Source organism: Myotis daubentonii, chromosome 1 (assembly GCF_963259705.1).
Source record: "Myotis daubentonii chromosome 1, mMyoDau2.1, whole genome shotgun sequence".
Taxonomy (NCBI): Eukaryota; Metazoa; Chordata; class Mammalia; order Chiroptera; family Vespertilionidae; genus Myotis; species Myotis daubentonii.
This window is the reverse complement of record NC_081840.1, coordinates 187096314-187121221: the sequence shown is the minus strand read 5'-3', so window position 1 is coordinate 187121221 and position 24908 is coordinate 187096314. Positions and strand designations below refer to the sequence as shown.

At 38.7% G+C, this 24908-nt stretch overlaps 1 protein-coding gene across 6 annotated transcripts in view; it reads right to left on the bottom strand.

Moving 5' to 3' along the window:
• The window catches only part of ANKRD17 (ankyrin repeat domain 17), a 177527-nt gene that overhangs the window by 118841 nt on the left and 33778 nt on the right, over positions 1 to 24908 (bottom strand). The window lies entirely within an intron of this gene.

Below are 24908 nucleotides of genomic sequence, written 5' to 3'. Positions count from 1 at the left end.
TATAATGTATATATTATAAACCGAATTATAAACAAAGCCTAAAATTTCAGTAAGAAAATGACAAACCACACAATGGGTAAAATGAGTAGGCAATTTATATGAGAAATTGTAAATGATCAATCAATATGCTAAGCTTCATTGGGAATCAAGAAATACAAATTAAAATGAGGTATTATTTTTCACCTATTAACAGATATCTAATGTTTCAGAGGATAATTTGGCAGAACCAAAAAGCAACATTTAAAAATGAAATTTTTATTCTTGTAATTCAGTCCACACTAATACTCATACATCTACGTAAGCAAAAATTTAGGTACAAGGGTGTTCATTACAATATTGATAACAGAAAAAATAAATCCATATGATCACCAACAGAATCATTAAATAAATAATACTATGAAATAATAGCTATCTGAAGAATAAAGTAAGTAGATCTTCATATAAAGGTCTATACCACGACTATCAAATAAACCTGTCCTGCTCATTCTGTCCCACCATTTTTTATCTCTGTAAGCCTTTACTATTCACCTTTATAAAACATATCAATAGTGACTAGTCCCCCCAATTTGCTTATTGGCTTCCCTTAAATGAATGTAAGTTCATTGGTCAAGAACCCTATTTTATTCCTTGCTCTATCCTTTGCATCTAGAATAGAGCCTTAAATATAAAGTACTTAAAAATATTTACTGGATTAATGCAAATATGGATGCAGAAAGATATCCACATTATATTTAGTGAAAAATGCAAGCTGCAAAGAAACACACATGGTATATTTCTAAGTTGATTTATTTTTTAAATATGCATTTGCAAAAATACAAACAAAAATTTTCAATATGTACAAACCCAAGTTATTAACAGTGGGAATCAAGAGTGAAATAAACGAATTTTACTTCTTACTTGTCTGTACCCTTTATAAAAAATGACCACATACTTCCCTAGTATGTGATTTGAGCAACAACAAAAAAAAAGGAAAAAAAGAAAAAAAAATTAATAAAACAGTTTAGACCAGGGGTGGGCAAACTTTTTGACTCGAGGGCCACAATGGGTTCTTAAACTGGACCGGAGAGCCGAAACAAAAGCATGGATGGAGTGTTTGTGTGAACTAATATAAATTCAAAGTAAACATCATTACATAAAAAGGGTACGGTTTTTTTTTTTTTTTTAGTTTTATTCATTACAAACGGGCCGGATCTGGCCCGCGGGCCGTAGTTTGCCAACGGCTGGTTTAGACCTTCAAAGAAAACTATCAGGGATAACCTAACCATTTCCATATTTCTAACAAAAAAATTCCAAGAGCTATCTTGACTATTTAATTTGGGATATACAGAATTAACTTGCTGTTACACGTATATGTAATTCAGTATGAAGTATGCAATGTTTATAGCAATAAAAACAATTGTGCTGTAAAGCATTAAATGCATCCTCACAATCCTCACATTATGCAAAATAGCACATTGATGATAGCATGGCTTAGACAAAATTGGACTAAGGGCATTCCACTCAAAACTTATGCAACTCAAATCAAAACACTAGTATTGTATTAAAAATACGAGCTCACTTGAAAAGACATTAAATTCCACAAATAAAAACATACAATAAATATTTCTTAACTTTTAAAAGAAAAAAGAACACTGAACATCAGATTTACTCCTCGATTTGATATAATCAACTGTTAGTATTGTTAGTATACTTTGCATTCAGCTCCTGTTATTTAGTGGTATAAAACCTAAAAATAATGAGAAAAACTGTGTATGAACCCATGTACCTTCAGAGTTAAACTGCCACCATTCCTCTCTAACTTTAGAGTATCAATATCTTACCTAATAATAGAGAAAGATGTAAATTGACCATACCTTCACTACACCCACCACTGGCTAATCAGAGTGATATGCAAATTAACCCCCAACAAAGATGGCGGTTAATTTGCATACGTAGGCTCTGGCGGAGCAGCGAAAGTCCCAGGGCCGATGGAGCAGTGAAAGACTCATGGCCCGGAGCCAGCTCCAGCCAAAGCCCAGCCAGAGCAACGGCCTGGGTCCCGGGTGCCAGAGGAAAACCGGTGCCAACAGCCAGGGGAAAGGAAGGCCTATTGCACGAATCTCTTCGTGCAACAGGCCTCTAGTCCTATCTAATTAAAGACAAAAAGGGTAATTAACCATACCTCCGCTACGCTTTTCATTGGCTAATCAGGGCGATATGCAAATTAACTGCCAAGAAAGATGGCAGTAACCTCCAACAAAAATGGCAGTTAATTTGCATACGCGCAATGATGGGAGGTGAAAGGGGAAAGACGGAAGAATGGTGATCGGCAACCCAGGCAGCAAACAAGAGCTGGGGGCGGGCAAATACCACCTTTCCCCACCCCCCAGCCGGTGATTGCCATCGGAAAGCCGGGCAGCAGGCCAGGTGGCAACCCCGAACCCCTGGGGGGCCGGGGTTGCCGGCTGGCCTGCGGCCCATGATTGCAATGGCGATCGGAGGGAGGGAGGGCCGGGGCACAGGCCAGGCGACACCTGGGCACCTGACATGCAAAAGTCGGGGATGAAATGACTTTTCCCAACCACAACTACAAATATCCTGGGGAAGGCATCACTGAAGAGTTCACAACTCTCTTACTTATCAAGGAAGAAAAAAGTTGGCAACAGAAACAATCCCTTACATCAAAGTTAAGGTCCTTCTGGGTAAAAAAGACTATTTCCAACGTAAAGGAGGGAGCAGGCAAAAATAATAGGTTCTCATGACTTCCACTGAAGATTGAGCATATGACAGTCAAAACGAACATACAAATTAAAACAGACAGTGGACATTCAAATGACCTGAATCAACTGTCACTGTTTGTCCCAATAACAGCAATGCTTATGTGATAATATAGTTTAACAAACAAAACAAGTCACATGATAAGAGAGGTTCGGCTTCTAAAGTAAATTGAATATGTTCTTGAACCAGTTTGGCTCAGTGGATAGAGCATCAGCCTGCGGACTCAGGGGTCCCAGATTCGATTCGGTCAAGGGCATGTACCTTGGTTGTGGGCACATCCCCACTAGGGGGCATGCAGGAGGCAGCTGATCGATCTCTCTCATGGATGTTTCTGGCTCTCTATCCCTCTCCCTTCTTCTCTGTAAAAAAATCAATAAAATATATATATATTTTTAAAAAATTCTCATGTCCTCCCCTCTGACTATAATTCTTAATTTTCCAATCAGAAAATTACCCCAGGTGATTCAGTAACATGTAGAACTCCAGTAACCTAACATATTTAAAAAAACAAACACCCAAACATTTTTAAAATATTTAAATTGATATTTTAGGGTTAAAATTAGAAGATATTTAGATCCAAATATATTTTCTGAATAGAAAATATTTGTTTTTGATTTTAAAAAAATAAACATAAAAAAATACATGTGATACATCTTCCCAAGGAACTCTGAATTAGTACCATTCCCTCTAACTTTCTTCAAATTGAGAGAATCTATGAAGTTCCCTATACTGCACAAGTTTTAATGAAAAAAAATAAGACTTTCTAAGAGCATCAAATACATGTTTTCTTATTTACAAACATATACACTCTTCTCTCTCTCTCTCTCTCTCTCTCTCTCTCTCTCTCTCTCTCTCTCTCTCTCTCTCTCAAATATATTCTTACAGATTCAGAGAGGAAAGGAGAGGGAGAGAGATAGAAACATCAATGATGAGGGAGAATCATTGATTGGCTGCCTCCTACACGCCCCGTACTGGGGATCAGGCCAAAACCTGGGCATGTGGCCTGACCTGGAATCAAACTGTGGATTCCTGGTTCATAGGTCGATGCTAAACCACTAAGTCACACCTGCCGTGCTCAGTTCTTATTTATAAATTCATTCCAAGGACATATACAGCTTGAAAAGCTTTGGAAGCAGTTTAAAAAAAAAACACACACACTAGCTTTTAAGTAACAAGAAAACAGTTGTAGAAGAAAGTTTAAATTAAAAGAAAAAAATTATTTTAATTTACTCAAGAGTGGGAACATCCTCCATGAAAATGTGTACCTTGGCTGTGGATGGCTGGGTGGCCTTATCACACCTTAGGGATTCAAATGCTTTTTACAATGAAAAGAGAGTTTCATCTCATTTTTCTCCCAGGGTAGATGTCCGTCAACAGAAGGTGGACATCAATAAAAGGAGGGGCTTGCACAATCAATCCAGAAATTCAGCAATCTATGAATAATCCAGAACCCAGTATTTATCTCCTCTGCCACACACCCTCCCTCCCAGCCAGTGAGCAAGATAATTACTCTCAAGTCAAGCTAAGTGCCCCCCAGTCACAGTGGCCCAATGCTGACATACAAAGCATACAAATAATTCTCACTCTGGCATAAAAGTGACAACTTTCTTGGAAGAAAAGCAGATACTGTAAATTTCTCAAAGTCTTCCTGAGACATTTTTTAAAGTAATTTTTACTTCTTAAGAAAAAATGCATACATGGCAAACCATCTGTAATAAAAGGCCCATTCTATAAAATTTTACCTGGTCCTACTCATATCTGCAATCATAACCATATTTACAGACAAATATATCTATACTAATAAAAGGGTAATATGCTAATTAGACTGGGAGACCTTCCAGGAAGACCTTCCAGATGTTCTTCTGGACAAAGCCATGGTGGTGGGGCCGAGGTAGAGGTGGTTAGAGGCCAAGAGGGGAGGGCAGTTGTGGGTGATCAGGCTGGTGGGGGGTGGGGCCATTGGGGGTAAGCAGACCAGCAGGGGGGCCAGTTGGGGGCAAGCAGGCCATCAGTGGGGGTCAGTTGGAGGTGATCAGGACTGTGGGGGGGGGGCCGTTTGGAGTGAGCAGGCCAGCAGGGGGACAGTTAGGGATGACCAGGACAGTGGGAATGGAAGGTAGGGGTGAGCAAGCCAGCAGGGGGGGCAGTTTGGGGTGATCAGGCTGGCGGGGGGGGCATTTGGGGGCAAGCAGGCCAGCAGCGGGGGGGAGGGCAGTTGGGGGCGAGCAGGCCAGCAGGCAGAGTGGTTAGAGGCAATCAGGCAGGCAGGCAGGCAGGCAGGCAGGCAGGTGAGCGGTTAAGAGCCAGCAGTCCCGGATTACGAGAGGGATGTCCGACTGCTGGTTTAGGCCCAATCCCTGTAAACTGGCAGGACATTTTTCAAGGGGTCCCAAATTGGAGAGGGTGCAGGCCAGGCTGAGGAACACACCCTCCCCCGTGCGTGAATTTCGTGCACCGGGCCACTAGTCCTATATAATAAAGAGCTAACATGCAAATGGTCATCACGCCCTCACACCATAACAGCTCACTCAACACTGGGGAGAGAGGAAAGGGGACCAGCCAGGCACAAATGAGCCTGCGAGAGAGGAATGGGGACCAGCCAGGCTGAGGCACAGGAGAGGGGCAAGCCGCCCGCCCCACAGTCCTGGGCACCTGCGGCTGCACCTGTGCCTGCGGCCTGGGAGAGGAACAAGCCGCCCGTCCTGTGGTGCCAAGCACCAGCACCTGTGGCTGTGGCCCGGGAGAGGGACAAGCCACCGTCCCATGGTCCCCTGCGGCTGTGGCCAGCCCAGGCGAAGCCGTCCCAGGTCCTGGGTGCCTGCAGCCAGCCAGAGGGAGGGAAGCCTGGGTCCCGTGTGCCTGCGATCGCCTGGAGGAGGGAATCCTGGGTTCCTGGTGTGGGGCGAGGCAGAGGCGGTTAGGGGAGCAGTTAGGGGCAATCAGGCAGGCAAGCAGAGGGGTTACGGGCAATCAAGCAGCATGCAGGCAGGCGAGCGGTTAGGAGCCAGCAGTCCTGGATTGCGAGAGGCAGTCGGACATCCCCCGAGGGGTCCAGGACTGGAGAGGGTGCAGGCCGGGCTGAGGGGACCCCCCCCCCCCGCATGAATTTCATGCACCGGACCTCTAGTATGTGTATAATCTAATAAAAAAAAAACTCTGAAATTACCCCAGGAAAACAAGTGTAAACTAGAACTGCTCCAAGCAAACTGAAACATGTTACTCCAACCACCTACTAATTATATATAAGCATTCATTTTATAGAAATATTCAGTGGAACAGAATAGTTTTACTAAAATATCACTGACTTTGATCCATTACCTAGAATCATGATGACAAAATATGACTTATCACTTAATTAGCAATAAAAAGATTTAATTCTATATACCGAAACCTTTAAAATATCCAACACCATTTACTTTAGTTTCTTTATGCAAATGAAAACTACATTTGGCACAATGCAAAAAAATGACTAGCCATTGGTAATACGTTCCATTTGATAAAGAGATTAAGGATAGGTCTACTTGACACTCAAAAGCTCAAGAATTCCTAAAAAAATGTACCTAAGTAGTTTAATACGGCAATATTAGTAAAATGTCTTTGAAATATTATTTCTATGCAAAATTTCATCCAAAATCCATATTTTTGTCAAAGAAGACAACCTGAATGTTATTAACAGTCACATGATTCAACATTAAAACCTCAAAAAGCAATTCCTTTGTATGAAGAGTAATAACAGAAAGAAACAAATTAAAAGATAATTTACTTAGCTCCCCTAGCTTCTTTGGCTCAGTGGATACAGCATCGGCCTGCAGACTGAAGGGTGCCGGTTTTGATTCCAGTCAAGGGCACATGCCCGGGTTACGGGTTTGATCCCCAGTGGGGGGCATGAAGGAGGCAGCTGATCTATGATTCTCTCTCATCATTGATGTTTCTCTCTCTCCCTCCCTCTCCATTCCTCTCTGAAATCAATCAATCTATATATATTGATAATATAATATATTATATTGATATTATATAATATATATTGATAAAAAAAGAATAATTTACTTTAGTAATTACAGCTTCACCACAAATCATAAGAGATTAAACCAAAATTATAAAATTCATTTTGTTGGATATCTGACGTCTTTCACACATCCCTTAATATCAAAGCCATCCTTTCCCCACAGTGATACCCAAATACATTCTCCATGAATGACATAATAAATGAATCATGAACAAAACAAATTACAAATTTTGTGAAAGTTAAACATCCTAGCTAAGGAAGGTGACCTAAAACTTGTAACATTATTAAAAAAAGAAAAGAAAAAATACAAAAATTTGGTGAGTTCAGTATCAAAAAACTCAAACTCCTATCTGAGTGAAAATCCAAGAGAAAGTGGCTATATAGCACCTTCTAAAAATTCCCCACTCTCTTCACAACACATCTCAATTCTAGTCATGGATCCAAGTGCCTCAAGATTATCATTACAGTACATCAGCAATCATGCCACATGCTTGCCCTGGGCCCTTTTTAATAAGCTGAGAGAGAGGGAGAGGGAGGGAGGGAGGGAGGGAGAGAAGGAGGGAGGGAGGGAGGGAGGGAAGGAGGGAGGGGGAGGGAGGGAGAGGAAGGAGGGAAAGGGAGGGAGGGAGGGAGGGAGGGAGGGAGGGAGGGAGGGAGGGGGAGGGAGGGAGAGGAAGGAGGGAAAGGGAGGGAGGGAGGGAGGGAGAGAGAGAGAGAGAGAAATTGTGTGTGTGTTTGCTTGCAGGAGAGGAGGGAGACAATAGGCTGCTAAAAAGTGTGTGTGTGTGTTTCCAGGAAAGGAGGGAGACAAGAGAGGAAAATAGAAACAAAAAGACAAAGAGAAAGGCAGTACTAGGCACCTTGCAGCAAGAAATCCTCTATTTAACTGAGGAAAACAATGTCTCAGATTATCCTATATAAAATACCCTCATTAAGTCTGTCTAGTCAAATCCCCTTCAAAACATTAACTTTAGAGGCATACCCCAGAAATTTACAATTACAGTTCCATCTGCCTAAATTTTTTCATTCCTCAGAGAGGTATTTTTTGACGCTATGAACAACAGCTTCTCCCCTCTGTCAGACCATCAACTTGTTTTTGATTTTTCAATAGTACTGATGACTATATTAAATTATATTATTTATTTTCTACATTAATTATATATTTTCAGTCTTTCCAACTAAAATGTAAGTTCCATGAAAGTAGGAGCTTCATCAGTCTTTTTCACTGCTGTTCTCTAAGCCAAGAGCAGTGCTGGACAACTAAGAGGCAGTCAATAAATATTTGTGGAATGATTTTATATATATATCACTAAATATATTTAACCATGACAAGACCTTTACTTGGAGACCCTAAACTACACCTCTATGCCTCCCGTATTTTTTCATTTCCTTAAAAAGTTTCTGATAACAAGTATATCCGTGAAGTGTATCTTTTTCTTCTAGAAGAGTACCATTACAATGAAAATTTATATCAGTACATACCCTTTTAGAAGCTAGAAAAACATTAACCCCAAAAATGTTCTTGCACTAACAGAGATTTACTTATATTTTAAATCCATCATGAATTTCAGAATCCCAACAGAGAATCACAGAAGAGCTTCCGACTCTGTATTAGAAATAAAACAGGTTTGGATTACAAATTGAAATAGACAGCAAAAACATTTTTGTCCAGATTACTTAAATACTGGGGGGGGGGGGGGGGGGTAAGCCCTCCAAGATAGACTTTTGTATGAATCTCCCCACCAGAATTTTTTTTACAAAGATCAATTCAAAGGTCTGCTTCCATTCAGCTTTTGTTTTTCCTCTTCTCATTCTACACTTTGGTTTTATTTGACATCACACATAGACCAGAATTTTACAGTTGTTTTCTGGTTATATCTCCATGTCCCTTCTTGCTTTTTACTTCTCCATTCAATCTATCATTCATTCATTCAAACTTTATTTTTACTGTTGACACTTCTACCGATGTCCCCATTTCCCCCTTTTGTCCACCTCCACCCAGCTCCCATACCCCTCTTTCCACTGGCCATCATCACACTGTTGCTATGTCTATGGGTTTTATATATGTGTACTTTAGCTAATCTCTTCACCTTCTTTTCATCCAATCCCCCCATCCCTCTTAATAAAGAGGCAACTTTACTTCCTTGGTGTTATAAAGTTTGTGTGCCCCAAAATTCACATGTTGAAATCCTACTCTCCTCAATATGATAGTATTAAGAGATGGGGCCTTTAGGGAGTAATTAGGATTATATGTCATGAGGGCAGAGCCCTCATGAATGAAATTAGTACCCTTATAAAAATCACAAGAGAACATGCTTCCTCTCTTTGCTCTCCATCACATGAGCGTAAGGCAAGAAGTTGGCAGTCTACAACCTGGAAGGGGGTCCTCACCAAAACCCAACACCATGTTGACACCCTGAGATCTCAGACTTACAGCCTCCAGAACTATAAGACATAAATTTCTGTTGTTTATAAGCCACTTAGTCTAAGGTACTATGTTCTAACAGCCCAAATTGACTAAGACACTTGGAAAGTTTGGGGACACATTGCTTTAAATTCTCTTGATACAGTCTTAAGAGCAGTGGCTCTAAATTTTGTATCTATACTGAAATTAATGTACTGGTTTGGGCATAAGTATTTTTTAAAATATATAAATTTTATTGATTTTTTACAGAGAGGAAGGGAGAGGGATAGAGAGTTAGAAACATCGATGAGAGAGAAACAGCTGCCTCCTACACACTCCCTACTGGGGATGTGCCCACAACCAAGGTACATGCCCTTGACCTGAATCAAACCTGGGACCCTTCAGTCCATAGTCTGACGCTCTATCCACTGAGCCAAACAGGTTACGGCTAGGATTTTTAAAAAATATATTTTTATTGATTTCAGAGAGGAATGGAGAGGGAGAGAGAGAAACATCAGTGATGAGAGAGAATCATTGATCAGCTGCTTCTTGCACACCCCCTACTAGGGGGTTCAAGCCAGCAACCTGGTTCATAGGTCAATGCTCAACCACTGAACCACGGTGGCTGGTCTGGGCAAAAGGATTTTTAAAAGCCCCCTAGGTAATACTAATGCAAGACCAAGGTTAAACCAATGCTTAACAGATAAAAATTAATAGCTGTATCATGAAAGTAGTTTATTATATGATGATAAAAATAACTTCCCTTAATTAAAAGGCATTTAGTCATTTTAACTATTAGATTGGTTTATATTAAAAAATAATCCATTTTATAAGTCTCATAAAAGACATGAAAACTTTCCTCATGCTATTTCTTAGTTATTAAACAAACACATCAGAATACCTCAATGTACTCAGCACTATGCTAAGCACTGATGGATAAAACTGTACTCTTGTATCCACCTATACCTTTTAGGTGTCCCCAACTCAACCACCACTATCATCACTTTCTCCTTTCCCTCAGGGGTTGCACTGGATCAGAGTACAACTGCAATGACAAATACAAATCTACCTTTTGGGGACAATGTTCAGATTTAACTACAGATTTGTTGATTTTTTTACTCAAGGATTATTTATAGGGTCTGGTAAATCCTAAAAAAGAAATTAATTCTGTAAAGAACAGATATCCCAGAATATAAAAGTTATAATGTCAATAGTTAATCTGCTTAAATAGTGGCAGGTAGTAAAAAAAAAAAAAAAATCTTATCTCATTACATCATGTTTTACAATATAAAATAAATGCTAGCAAGGCTGAATTAAAAACATAACAGATTAATATTATCTGATTTCCAGAAGGGAAAGATTTTTCCAAGTATAAAAGAAGAGAAAATAATCACAAAGAAAAAGACATGCTCATATAAAAGTATTCTAAAAAACGCCTTTAAAAAAGGATATATAAAATCAGAAAAAAAATTTTTATCACATTTGACTAAGATTCACATCAATACATATTCTCTCTTAAAAAAAAAAAAAATGGTGCCAAAACCGGTTTGGCTCAGTGGATAGAGCGTCGGCCTGCGGACTGAAAGGTCCCAGGTTCGATTCCGATCAAGGGCATGTACCTGGGTTGCGGGCATATCCCCAGTAGGAGATGTGCAGGATGCAGCTGATCGATGTTTCTCTCTCATCGATGTTTCTAACTCTCTATCTCTCTCCCTTCCTCTCTGTAAAAAATCAATAAAATATATATATATATATATATATATATAAAAAATGGCCAAAGGATATTTAAAAAACATTTTTGTAACAGAAAAACTGGAAATAATCCAGATATCCAATAATATAAGTGCACAGTAAGTTATTATTCAAGATAAAATAGTGTGCAATCACCAGAAAAGTTATTTTCAAAAACATAAATGAAATAGTGGAGAACCAAGATGGCGGCATAGGTTAACGCCGGAGTTTGCTGCTTTGAACAACTACTTCAAAAGTGAAACCAAAAAACGGAAGGGACATCACCCAGAACCACAGGAACGCTGGCTGGGTGGAAGTCCTACAACTAGGAGGAAAGAGAAACGCACACGGACACTCAGAGGAGGCGCAGTGCTGAAGTCAAATTCTGAGGTGCGGAGTGCGCGGAGCGGGCTGGCGGCGGAGGGCGCGGTTGGCGTTTTCAATCAGGAGGGAGTCGCAGACTCTGAGCTCCAGATCCGGGCGAGTCTTTAGGGACCCTGACTCAAACGGGAGAAGCGGGACTGTCTGGCTTCGGTCAGAGCGAGTGCAGCTTTCTCTCCGAGCTTTGCAGCGGGTGCTGGGACTCAGAGAGGCAGAGCCCCTGGGGACAGGACTGAGAGCCGCCATAACTGCTCTCTCTGGCCCACCCTGTTGATCTTGTGCGACCCGCCCCGCCCAAGCCCTGCACAGAGGCATTTGCCGGATAGCCTCAGGCAAAGGCTAGATTAGCACCTCCCTAGAGGACAGAAGTTCTCTCACTGCTGACACAGCTGATTCTCATAGCCACTTGGCCTGGAGGTCAAACCCTCCCTGGAATTAGCTACAACAATCAAGATTTAACTATAAGACTGCGAACAAAGACCACTAGGGGGTGCACCAAGGAAGCATAACAAAATGCGGAGACAAAAACATAAATGAAATAGTAAAAGTTCAAAACATAAATATGCTTCAAAACATAGTAAGTTAAGACATCAAATTCTCAAGCCTAGTAAAAATATTTTAGACGTGAGCATAAAGACTGGGATACAAATATTAAAACATTCATGTTTTTCCTTCATGCTTCAAAATCTTTACAATAAATATGTATTCATGTAATTAACAGAAAAAGTACCAAAATCAATATCCTTTGACCTAGAAATCTCCTAGAATTTTTTTTAAATCCAGAGAAAACACAGAAAAATACTCAATGCAGTATCCTATATAATAAAAGCCTCATATGGAAATTGTCCTCTCGCCCATGAGTTTGACAGAGAGTTCGACTGCTCGCTATGACGTGCGCTGACCACCAGAGGCCGGTGCAGAACGTGGTAGGCATCAGCAACGTGGTGCTGGCAGTGGGCAGCAGTGGAGGTGCTGCCAGCCCCAATGGGCCCCGACAAAAGCGGGACCATGGCGCGACGGTGGAGCAGGTGACCAGGCGGCACCAGGCCAAGGTAGGTGTGAGCGGGGGCCCAACTGCCCACCTACTGCCCCATAGATGGCGACCAGCGGCAGTGGCAGGGGGTGGGGCCACTGCCCGTCTCCCAGGCACTGAGGGAGCTGTGCAGGGGCCCAATGACTCAGGTGGAGGGGTGTGCATGGGGGCCCAGGGGCCCAGGTGCTGCCCAGGGCCCAGAGATCAGCTGGAACCTATCCTTCCACACCAGACGCTCACACTTCGATCGCCAGACAGGCCTAGGAACCACACCCGGGCTCAGATTTCATGCACTGGGCCTCTAGTTATTTATAATAGCAAAAGAAAAAGTAACTTGACATATTTAAATTAATATTTCCACCAAATATTAAATGATAAAGAAAATATAAATGTGTGAGGGGAAAACATTAATATATATAATATGGTCCCAATGTTTAAAATGAGCATATGTATTTGCATAAAGAAAGGACTGAAAGAAAAATACCAAAATATAGCATCATTCATTTTAACTTTCTTTGAACCACTCTGTATTTTCCAAGTTTTCTATGAGAGTATATAATTTTAAAAGTTTTCCATCCCTTCCCTACAGTTAAAAATAGAGTGATTGCCATTTATAATAACCTAAGACATTTTATTTTAAATTGCTTCGAAATTCATTCACTCCTCTAAACATAGCCAAGAGCAATTTTTGAAAAAATTCACTAAATATGTTTAGGCCTCCTTAAAATGCACCATAAAACATAAGTATATTAGATGCTGCTAAACAAACATGGTATACTTTCAAAAGTTAACATTGACAGTCATCTGTAGTAGGAGCATCTGCAATGGAACTGCATGATACTGTATAAGCTGAGTACATACTGCATGTACATGATATGAAATGACTTTATAACTAAAAAGATAAGAGCTCTTTTTAGCTCCATTAGCTATGTGGAACTCTATTAGCTATGAAAAATATTTCATTGCAATTTACCACAACTTAGTCTATTTTCCCACTATATTTGGTCAAACATTTTACCCCTTCATCCTTGGCAGGACCAGACCAAATGATTTCCGGGGCCTTATAGGGTTTGTGGGCTGGACTTCCCCACCCCTTGTTTGGTCATGACAAAGTAACTGGTACTTAACTAGGCTTCCTGTCTCTTTATAAACAATGAATAACAGGCAAAACAGGTATATGGTAACACAACTCAAAAGAAACAAGACATAAACTCTACTACTTCCCCATCCGCATGCCATATCCAGCAGTATTTGAGGAAAACACAGCTGAGAAGTGAAGTCTTACTTGTTCAGGAGATGAAGATCAGACACTAGAGCTGAGAAAGCTAAAATCTGGGAGCCAGAATACTGAAGGGAAGAACTGGGAAAAGAACTACTGGGGAACTATAGGATAAACAACTATCTGGAGTTCCTACAGGGTTGGGATGTATGTATGGAGATCAAATCAGCCAGAGAAGAGGGATTATACTTGAGAGTATTTGTAGAGAATCCAGAAAGGCCACATATAAGAGTAGGCAGCCCTAACCGGTTTGGCTCAGTGGATAGAGCATCAGCCTTCGGACTCAAGGGTCCCGGGTTCAATTCCGGTCAAAGGCATGTACCTTGGTTGCGGGCACATCCCCAGTGGGGAGTGTGCAGGAGGCAGCTGATCGATGTTTCTCTCTCATCGATGTTTCTAACTCTCTATCCCTCTCCCCCCTTCCTCTCTGTAAAAAATCAATAAAATATATTTTTTTAAAAAAAGAGTAGGCAGATTACCTAACTGTACAGTACAGGTTCCTAGAAAAGAATGCTTAAAAAGAATGAAGCTGATTCACACTGCTAAACAAAAAACAACAAAAGAACCCAATATTCTTTAAAGAAGGAAAATAACACTCAGACATTCAACAACGTAATATTATTATGTCTATCAGAAGAGGGAGAGAGAGACATCAACTGGTTGACTTCTGCAAGAGCTCTGACCAGGAGCGGAGCGCGAACCCCAAACCCAGGTACATGCCCTTGAGAAGGAATCAAACCCGCCACCCTCTAGTGCGTAGGCCGATGCTCTAACCAGTTAGCAACACCAGCCAGGGGGGACTTAAAACTCCTTTAAAACATGGCCAAAGATTTAAAGAAAAATGTGAACATAATATTGACAGAAATGAAATCTATAAAAATGAAGCATCAAATAGAATTTTCATAGTTGAAAAAATACAGTCTTTGGTACCAAAAATTTACTGGATGGCACTGCAGAAAACCAGTGAACCTGAGACAGAACACAGAAATTATGTGAACAGAAGCACAGAGAGCAGAGACAGAAAAAAATGTCCAGAGGCAATATTACCTTTAAAAGAAAATAACATCGAGTGTAACTGTAATCCCAGGAAGAGAGTAGGTGAAAAGTAGAAAAAATATTTGAAGAAATAATGCCTGTAAATTCTCAAAATTAAACAAAAAAATATAAACTCGCAAATCCAATAAACTCAACAAACTTCACACAGGATAATCCCTAAGAAAATTATACAAAGGCATGTCACAATAAAACTACTGAAAATCAGTAATAAAAATATCTTTAAAAAGCCAGAAGGGGAAAAAAGGCACTATGTACAAAAGAAAAGAAAGAATAACTGCTGACTTCTCATCAAAAGGAATGAAAACCAGCAGACATGGGTTAGATTCCCATTCCAGGGCACATACCCGGGTTGCAGGTTCAGGATGGCGAGGCGTGTATGGGAGGCAACCAATCATTTTCTCTCTCTCACTTCAATTATTTCTCCTTCTCTCTCTCCATCCCTCCCTCTCTTTCTAAAATCAATGGAAAAATATCCTCGTGTGAGGATTAACAAAAAACAAGCATTTACTGTGTTTGAGATACAATGTTAAGTCACTGAAAACACCAAGAAGAATAAAACTATTCACAGCAGATCATACAATAACACTAAAAGCTCAAGACAATGAAAAAAGAATCCCATTGAATATAATCTAGAAAAATCATAAAAATCAATGTCAACATAATTCAGCATTCTCCCTTACCTATCACTTTATGAAAGATATATTCTTTGTAATTCATAAAATGTAAAATGATGATCCACCTGACAAGATTTATTAAATGACACATGGAAGGTTTAATGTTAATATTTTGGTTTATTAATTGGGTACAGTCTTATAGAAGGGAAACCTTTCTATCTACTGTTATTTCCATTTATTTCATGAAGAATACTATAAACAATAGGAAACTCAGAAAAATATTTTTATAAGATAAAATATTATACAAATGTGATAAAATATTAAAAAGGAAAAATTTCCCATATGTGTAAACATTTAAAACACCAGCACATGTTTTTAGAAAATCTTAAATAGTATTTCCTTATAAAATACAAGAATTTAGAAATTGTATTTCTCAAATCTGCTTAACATTTCACACAAATATATGTTAGTCTTTGTTATGATGACAGGGCATAAACTACAAATGCAGACATGTGACAAGGACTAGGAAAGTGAACAAATTCAAGGTTAGAACCAGCTAAGAATAAACACTAGTTAGATGAATGCAGTCAACAAATGAGGTCTGTGTTACAATATCCAAACATTAAGTAAAAGATCAGAATCTGGACAATCTACAGCAGGAAAAATAAATCAAACTGAACTCAGCAGCAGGTATCAAAACTCAGAGAAAGGGGCTAATTGATAAAAAGTTAGAGATTAAACAAGGAATTCAGGCAGCAGAAAACACCAACAAGCAGTTTAACACTAATCTCAACAGTTGCTTAGAAATTGGAGTTGGGAAGGGTTAGTATTTGAAAAATGGAAAGAGATGTGCAGATGTTTACTGACATTTCTTTTCCTATAGAAACACAAGATTTCCATGCCAATCTCAAATTATGGCAAAAAATATAATACAAATATACACAGGTATATAAATATAAGTACAAAAAGAAGGTACAGATTTTAAACAATTCAATTTTGCTACCAATCAAAAGAATTTGCAACAAACAGCTTATTTAGTCTTTAGATAACCAAGATATAGATTATTAGAATCTTACTGTGCATTTTTATAGACAATAGAAAAGATAACTAGTATCAGAGAAAAAAAAAAACCCTTGATTTATGAAAACCACCAGGCACCTGTCTGTGATAGTATACTGAAAAGAAACAGGATTCAAATTCCTTTACAAAGTTTTTCCCACTTCTTAAACCTGCTATACTGTAGTTGAAGGATAGAAATCATGGCGATCCCCAAGTCTTTCAGAGGATCTGAGGTCAAAACACTTTTATAATCCTACAATGTCATTTGTCCATTTCACTGTGTTTACATTTACTCTAATGAAACAAAAGTAATGGTGGATAAAACTGCTGGCCCACTTAATACAAATCATGATACTGATCACATTCTTCTCTGCCATGCACTCATAATTAAAAGAAAAAAAGGGGTGAAATGGCTAGTTCTATTATGAAGTAGTAAAAAATACGAATTTTTACATTTTTAATCATGAGCATGACTTTTTAATATTCTCTGTAACAAAATGAAAAAATCTCTACTGTATACCTAAGTATGTAGTTATCGCAACAAAAACACTTGTGTAAATGTGAGCTAAACCAGTAGCTTTTCCTGATGGAATATAATTTTAACTTAAGACAGAGTTCAGAGAGAAAACCAAGATGGCGGCATAGGTTAACGCCGGAGATTGCTGCCTCAAACAACCACTTCAGAGATATAACTAAAGGACAGAACAGACATCATCCAGAACCACAGGAAGGCTGGCTGAGTGGAAATTCTACAACTAGGAGGAAAGAGAATATCATACCCAGACTCAGAGGAGGCGCAGTGCTGAAGTGAAATACTCAGGTGAGGAGTGCGTGCGCGGAGCGGGCTGGTGGCAGGGGCTCGGTTGTTGTTTTCAATCGGGAGGGAGTTTCAGACTCTGAGCTCCAGATCCGGGCAAGTCTCTGGGGACCCAGACTCAAACGGGAGAAGCGGGACTGTCTGGCTTCGGTCGGAACTCGAAGGCAGCTTTCTCTCCGAGGTTTGCAGCGGTTGCTGGGACTCTGAGAGGCAGAGCCCCTATGGACGGAACTGAGAGCAGCCATAACTGCTTGCTCCGCCCGCCTTGTAGATCCCGAGGGACCCGCCCCGCCCAAGCCCTGCGGTGAGCCATTTGCCAGATAGCCTCAGGCAAACGCTAGATTAGCACCGCCCTAGAGATCCAGCACAGAAGCTCTCCCACTTCAGACACAGCAGACTCTCATAGCCAGTTAGCCTGGAGGTCAAATCACCCCTGGTATTGCGGACAATCAAGGCTTAACTACAACAAGACTGCGCACAAAGACCACTAGGGGGTGCACCAAGAAAAGATAAAAAAATGCGGAGACAAAGAAACAGGACGCAAATGTCAGAAATGGAAGATATAGAGCTCAAAACCACACTTTTAAGGTCTCTCAAGAACTGTCTAGAAGCTGCCGATAAACTTAGTAAGGCCCTCGAAAAGACTGGTGAGACCGCCAATAAATGTAGTGAGATCCTCAAGAAATCTAATGAGACCCTCGATGTTGTGATAAAGAACCAACTAGAAATTAAACATACACTGACTGAAATAAAGAATATTATATAGACACCCAACAGCAGACCAGAGGAGCGCAAGAATCAAGTCAAAGATTCAAAACGCAAAGAAGCAAAAAACACCCAACTGGAAAAGCAAAATGAAAAAAGAATCCGAAAATACGAAGATAGTGTAAGAAGCCTCTAGGACAGCTTCAAGCCTAGCAACATCAGAATTATAGGGGTACCAGAAGGAGAGAGAGGGCAAGATATTGAAAACCTTTTTGAAGAAATAATGACAGAAAACTTCCCCTACCTGGTGAAAGAAATGGACTTACAGGTCTAGGAAGCGCAGAGAACCCCAAACAAAAGGAATCCAAAGAGGACCACACCAAGACACATCATAATTAAAATGACAAGAGCAAAAGACAAAGAGAGAATCTTAAAAGCAGCAAGAGAAAGAAACCCAGTTACCTACAAGGGAATACCCATACGACTTTCAGCTGATTTCTCAACAGAAACTTTGCAGGCCAGGAGGGAGTGGCAAGAAATATTCAAAGTGATGAATACCAAGAACCTACAACCAAGATTACTTTATCCAGCAAAGCTATCATTCAGAACTGAAGGTCAGATAAAGAGCTTCACAGATAAGGAAAAGCTAAAGGAGTTCATCACCACCAAACCAGTATTATATGAAATGCTGAAAGGTATCCTTTAAGAAGAGGAAGAAGAAGAAAAAGGTAAAGATACAAATTATGAACAACAAACCTGCATCTATCAACAAGTGAATCTAAGAATCAAGTGAATAAATAATCTGGTGATCATAATAGAATCAGGGACATAGAAAGGGAATGGACTGACTATTCTTGCGGGGGAAAGGGGTGTGGGAGATGCAGGAAGAGACTGGACAAAAATCGTGCACCTATGGATGAGGACAGTGGGTGGGGAGTGAGGGTGGAGGGTGGGGCGGGAACTGGGAGGAGGGGAGTTATGGGGGGAAAAAAGAGGAACAAATGTAATAATCTGAACAATAAAGATTTAATTTAAAAAAAAAAAAAGACAGAGTTCAGACTTACTTGCCAGACATTTTTTTCAGAACGAATGAAGTGAGCCTGTCATTTCAAGTGAACAACTCTTTGTCATCTGTGATAAAATTTCATTGGGCATTTAAATGGGTGTTAAAATTATTTGTCATCCCAATGAAAATCAAATAAACACTAAAAAGTATATGTTTACAAACAGAATTAAATAGGATATATGATTGTATTTTATTTGCTTTTAAATAAACTATCAATGGAAAACAAAATTAAAAATTTGGCAAACATATATGACACTGTGAATGTGACATCTTCCCAGTTTTTCACTTTTCTAAGGAGATCAGTGGTAATATTAGCAAATATGCTTTAAAAAAAATATTGTAGAATAAAATGCAGCAGTATTGGAAACTCAGTAAGTAAACCAGTATTTTCCAAATGACCAATGTATGATGTTAGAAAATTGCCCTAGCCAGTTTGGCTCAGCGGTCAGAGCACTGGCCTGTGGACTGAACGGATGTGGGTTCAATTCTGGTCTAGGGCATGTACCTCAGTGGCAGGCTCAATTTCTGGCCCCGGTATGGGCACATGTGGGAGGCAAACATTGTCTCTCTTGCATCACCAACTTTGTCATGATCAATTCACTTCACGTAAGAATAAGTTCTTAGGTCAAGTGTCAGAACAAAGCCCCTAACAATTCAGAACCAGGAAAAGTGCATATGTTGTTGCACGTACATGCAGATAATAGATGAACTTTCCTAACTCATTCTCTACAACATGCATTAACCACTGAACTATGATGAATTAATGTGGGACTAGTGGCATTTGGACAACCTGGCCTTTACTCTCATACAACAGTAATAGATTAATTCATAGATGTTTAGTTACACTACCTTTTAAAAGCCATTTGAAGCCTTCATAATCCACTAAAATAGTCTTCTTTACAGGGATTATTAGCTATCATAAGTGTCTTCTACTACTTTTCCCACTTCCCCCTAAAGTTGGAGTATAAAATTAATGTTACAACTTCTACCCCTCCCTCCAGGATAAACTTCACTTTCAAATAAGAGTACATATTCATAATGCATACTATAGCAGGAACATGAATATGTAAGCACATATGTGAGTGTATTGTATGTATATGTACATATACACATATATTCCGTATACTTTTTTAAATGTTAATAGAAAAATCTTTAAGGATAAAAAGGTAAAAATGGGATCCAGGAAAACTACTAGATAGCCCAACATTCATGATAATACATATTTAAAAATATAAGTATAAAAAATACAACCTAAAGGTGCTTAGATAAAGAAAAATATCTGTCTGTTGATAGATTCAGAATGCTGAAAACATGGGTTTCCAAATCTTCAAATAAACAAATGAAGTAAAATATTAGTATTCATATACATATCTGTAGGCATCCTAAATTCAAGAATGTTTCATTACCAATGGTAGACATTTGTCTTCTGAACTTTTACCTCCGTGAAGCAAAATTCAATCTCATTGAATTTGAAGTGCCTAGAACATTGAAGGTATTTAATTAAGTATTGGAGTGAAATTTTTAACATTCAATATACTCAAAATGTCTGACCTTTCCAAAACCTTTTAATAAATTGAAAATGTTATTTATATCAATCAAATAATTTATACATTACCTAACTTTTCTGTCTCTAGATCAATATATACACTTATGTACAAAAAGGTGCTCTAACTCTTCCTAGTGAAAAATATCACCTTGGTTATACTAAATTTAGGATTTTAACATTAGAAATCCAGATTTACTGACATAATATATAATGTATATTACCTAAGCTAATACATTTTATAGAATAAAAATAAATATAGCAAGTATCTGTCAAAAGAGTCTATTTCAGGGAGATTTCATATCATTACTGAAAGTAACTTTATATTATCATTAAAATAATAGCAAGAGGATTTTTCCCTGTTTGAACTAGAATGCACTACTTCTCATTAGCCCATAATATCTGACAAATAAAAAAGAAGCATCAACATTCTCATGACTCTTTCAATCTAATCTATAGATATAAAAGGCTAATATGCTAAGTGTCCATCTGGGTAATGACCTCACATAGCAATGCCCAGCTTACTCTCCCTAGCGACTAGCCTCCTTGAAGTTTCTTCAGCCCAGGAACACAAATTGCTTTATAGCAAGGTGGAAACATTTTATGCTTTAACCAAATGTCTGTGAAGCATTTTCCAGTGCCTCATCTCATTTGATCCTCACAGAAGTCCTGCAGTAGGTAGATAGGAGACTCGGTAGAATCCTTTTTTTTTTTTCATTAGCCAGAAAACGGAGATTTAGAAGGCTTAGAAACTTGACCCAACTGAAAAGAAATTGTGGACCCTGAGAATGACTTCAGGTTTTCTCACTGCGCAGAATATAGGCAAACACTGCTGCAGTTAAATATTTTACCCTTTGTTCTCCCTGCATGGTCTACAATAATAATCTGCTTCATGTTGACATTTACTGCTGTGTTGCTGACAATTACTTGAAAGAGAAGTTGGCGTGCTTCACTGGGATGGAAAAAGTTTAGCTAAATCAGAAAGCAGGTCTAATTAAGCAAGTTTATTCTATATCTATAAAAGGCTCAGTTGACTTGCGCGTGCACGATACATATAAAGCTCTCACTGGCACCAGTCGCACACGTGTGTTTCGATCTGTCATTGTCGATCGTGAATTTGGTTGACACTTCTATTATAGAGAAAGGGCAATTAGCAATATTAAAATATTTCTTTTAATTAATTTTCTTTCACTGTGCACGAATTTGTGCACCAGGCCACTAGTTAAAAAAATAAAAACCATCTGGTGTCAAGACATGGTTCCATAATAAACCAAAAAGGGTTCAACCAAACCCTCCCCCCACAGTATCTCTTACACAGCAACCGTAAAGATTTGAGACTTTTATAATCTATTAGAGGCCCGGTGCACAAAATTCGTGCACTCAGGGGTAGTCCCTCAGCCCAGCCTGCACCCCCTAACAGTCCAGGAGCCCTCAGGGGATGTCCAACTGTCAGCTTAGGCTCACTCCCCGGGGACATCCTTAGCGCTGCTCTGGAGGTGGGAGAGGCTTCTGCCACCACCGCTACACTTGCCAGCCATGAGCCCGGCTTCTGGCTGAGCGGTGCTCCCTCTTTGGGAGCACAGTGACCACCAGGGGGCAGCTCCTGTGTTGAGCGTCTGCCCCCTAGTGGTCAGTGCATGTCACAGCGACTTGTCAACCAGTTGACTGCCTGGCCCCTGGTGGTCAGTGCACGTCATAGTGATTGATCGACCAGTCAACTGTCTGCTCCCTGATGTTCAGTGCATGTCATAGCAAGTGGTTGAGTGGCCTTAGCATATCATTAGCATATTATGCTTTGATTGGTTGAACGGCCAACCGGATGACTGGACAATTAGCATCTTAGTCTTTTATTATATAGGATATTACAACCTGTAAAATCAAGTACAGATGAAGTCAGAAACCCTTCCTTCAACGACAAAGGAACAAAACTGGGCATGAGAGCTGTCACTCTTAATTGTAAATATTTTTATTTTCATAAAAATTGCTCCCTTTTAAAGCAAACATGTTATCAAATGTTATACCCTGAACAAAGCATTCTGAATTTAAAAAACAGGAATATTTGTGACAATTTCTCATTTCTAAGACAACTCTTACAGCAACTACTAAAACCAGTGAAATTGTAAATAAAATTAAAATATAAAATAATTATGTTTCGAAATAACCTCTCATGTTTCATGTATTCTTATAAAATAACTTACATATATATAAACTTCATGTTTATATACACAGCACTTCATTACACAAACTTGGAATACACACACACACACAGTTTGGAGGACTTCCTCTTCTTATTGATCTCTCTAAAGCACTAAGGTCCATCATTATATATGACTTAAAGGAAAAGTATCAAAATTCTAAAATTATAATGTCTCAGCAATATAAGAAAACATATATAAGCAGGCCCTTTTCTATCATTTGTATTTGACTACTTCCTTCAGTATTAGTTAAGGTTAACAAAAGGAACAGAAACACTTTGACTACTTTGCTTTGGGGGAAAAATTTACTGACTGATTTGGATAACTTAAGTAACCAAGTTTTTCTATTTAACCCATTACCTTGGTATACCTGAGAAGCAATGATGTAAGTTAAAATCATTCTCTTCCAGTTTTAAAAACTTTAGACACTTGCAATATTTTACCTAAGTTTTTGAAGATCATTTAAAATTTCAAATTAAATGATGCTAAATAATTAATCACCATAAACCATAGCATTATGCACTGTATTCACTGATGATTCTGATTTAAGAACTAAGCTACTCTGGAAGACAGAAAAAAATAGAAGGGTTCCAATGTTTAATGTAAATAAGCAGAAATCTACATAAAAGTTCATATGTTCAATAAAATCACAAAGATGAAAATTAAGGTAACAAACTTAAAATAGTTCAATATCAGGTACAATAATAGAATTGTCACTGTGATATAAGAGGAACTTCATTATTCATTATTGACATTTGTATAAGGAGTTAATCCTTTAAACAAATAATAATTTTCTGGAAAGCTCGTTGTGTAATTGTATCTTTTCACTTGCAATATGAGCTACTTTAGAAAATGGTACTTAGCTTCACAGAGTTATTAGCAAGTTTATCCTCTTTGAACTTTTTTTTAACTTTTCTTTAAGTATGTTTTTATTGATTTCAGAGAGAGGAAGGGAGAGGGAGAGAGAAAAACATGAACGATAAGAGAGAATCATCAATCGGCTGTATCCTCCACGACCCCTACCAAGCAAGGATTAAGCCCACAACCTGGGCATGTGCCCTGAAAGGGAATAGAACCATGACCTCCTGATTTATAGGTCAATGCTCAACTACTGAGCCACACAGGCCAAGTTAAACTTTTATTTTTAGCATTAGGTCATTATAAATACTTATAACTTTAGGAATAAAAGCATTTTTTATTAATACTTGAAAAAATTTTACATCTGGCCTACCAATATGGAAAAATCAAGTAATATTAAATAAAGAGAAAACTACTCAGTATGTTTTAATGCAACAGGTATATAGGAACCAAATTAAGAGATTAAAAATTAGAACAAATAATTAAAATTACAGGCTATTTTAATAACTACTAAGAACAAATTAGGTACGGTAAAATCTTAAACAATTTCAGTGGATATCATAAAAAGAAAATTTCTAAAATACCATTGAAAAACCTATACTTAAGGCACAAAGCTATGCTTAAGTCGGTTTTCCTAGAAAATAAATAACACTTTCAAAATCTGTTATATTCTGTAATTTTTAATGGTCCAAAAAGTCAAATAGATCTATTAAAACCTATTAAGTACACATTTTTTAAATCCAAAGCAGAATTTTAAAAAGCAAATGAAAATGTACCACTAGAAACTCATAATCCAATTAGACTTGTTTAAACTCAACCATTAAAGTCATGTGACCACTCCTGTTTACTTAAGTTTCTTAATAAAAGTATATATACTACTGTTTCTAAGTAGATAATTCACCATACCAGAATTTTTTAAGGAAACTCACAAACAGTATTTTAAAAAGAATAAGAAAAGGAAATAATGGAAATTAACTAGAGGATTTAAAACTCAGATAATAAGCTCTTAGGAGAAGAATAAGGAGTATGTATGTTGGCAGGTGTGTCTGCAAGAAGCTAGATAATACAATGGAATCAGTTTTCATTCTGCAGAACAACCATGAGGCTTGCTGCAATGTCAGCTCCAAGCACACACTGAGGGACTCCAGAAAATGCTCATTGATCATGCAGCACTTTATAATGCGCATAGGCTTTTTTCTCCTGCTAACCCTGCCTAGCTTCCTTTTGCAGTTTATTCTCTCAAGCCCTCACCCTCTAATCAAATCACTTCCTGAACATAGGTAAATATTTAATAAATTATCTTAACAGTTTGAATATTAGGAATACCATTTACCATCATGAGACCTCTTTATTTGACTTAGCCAGTCTTTTCTTAATGGGGGGCAGCGGGGGGGGGGGGGGGGG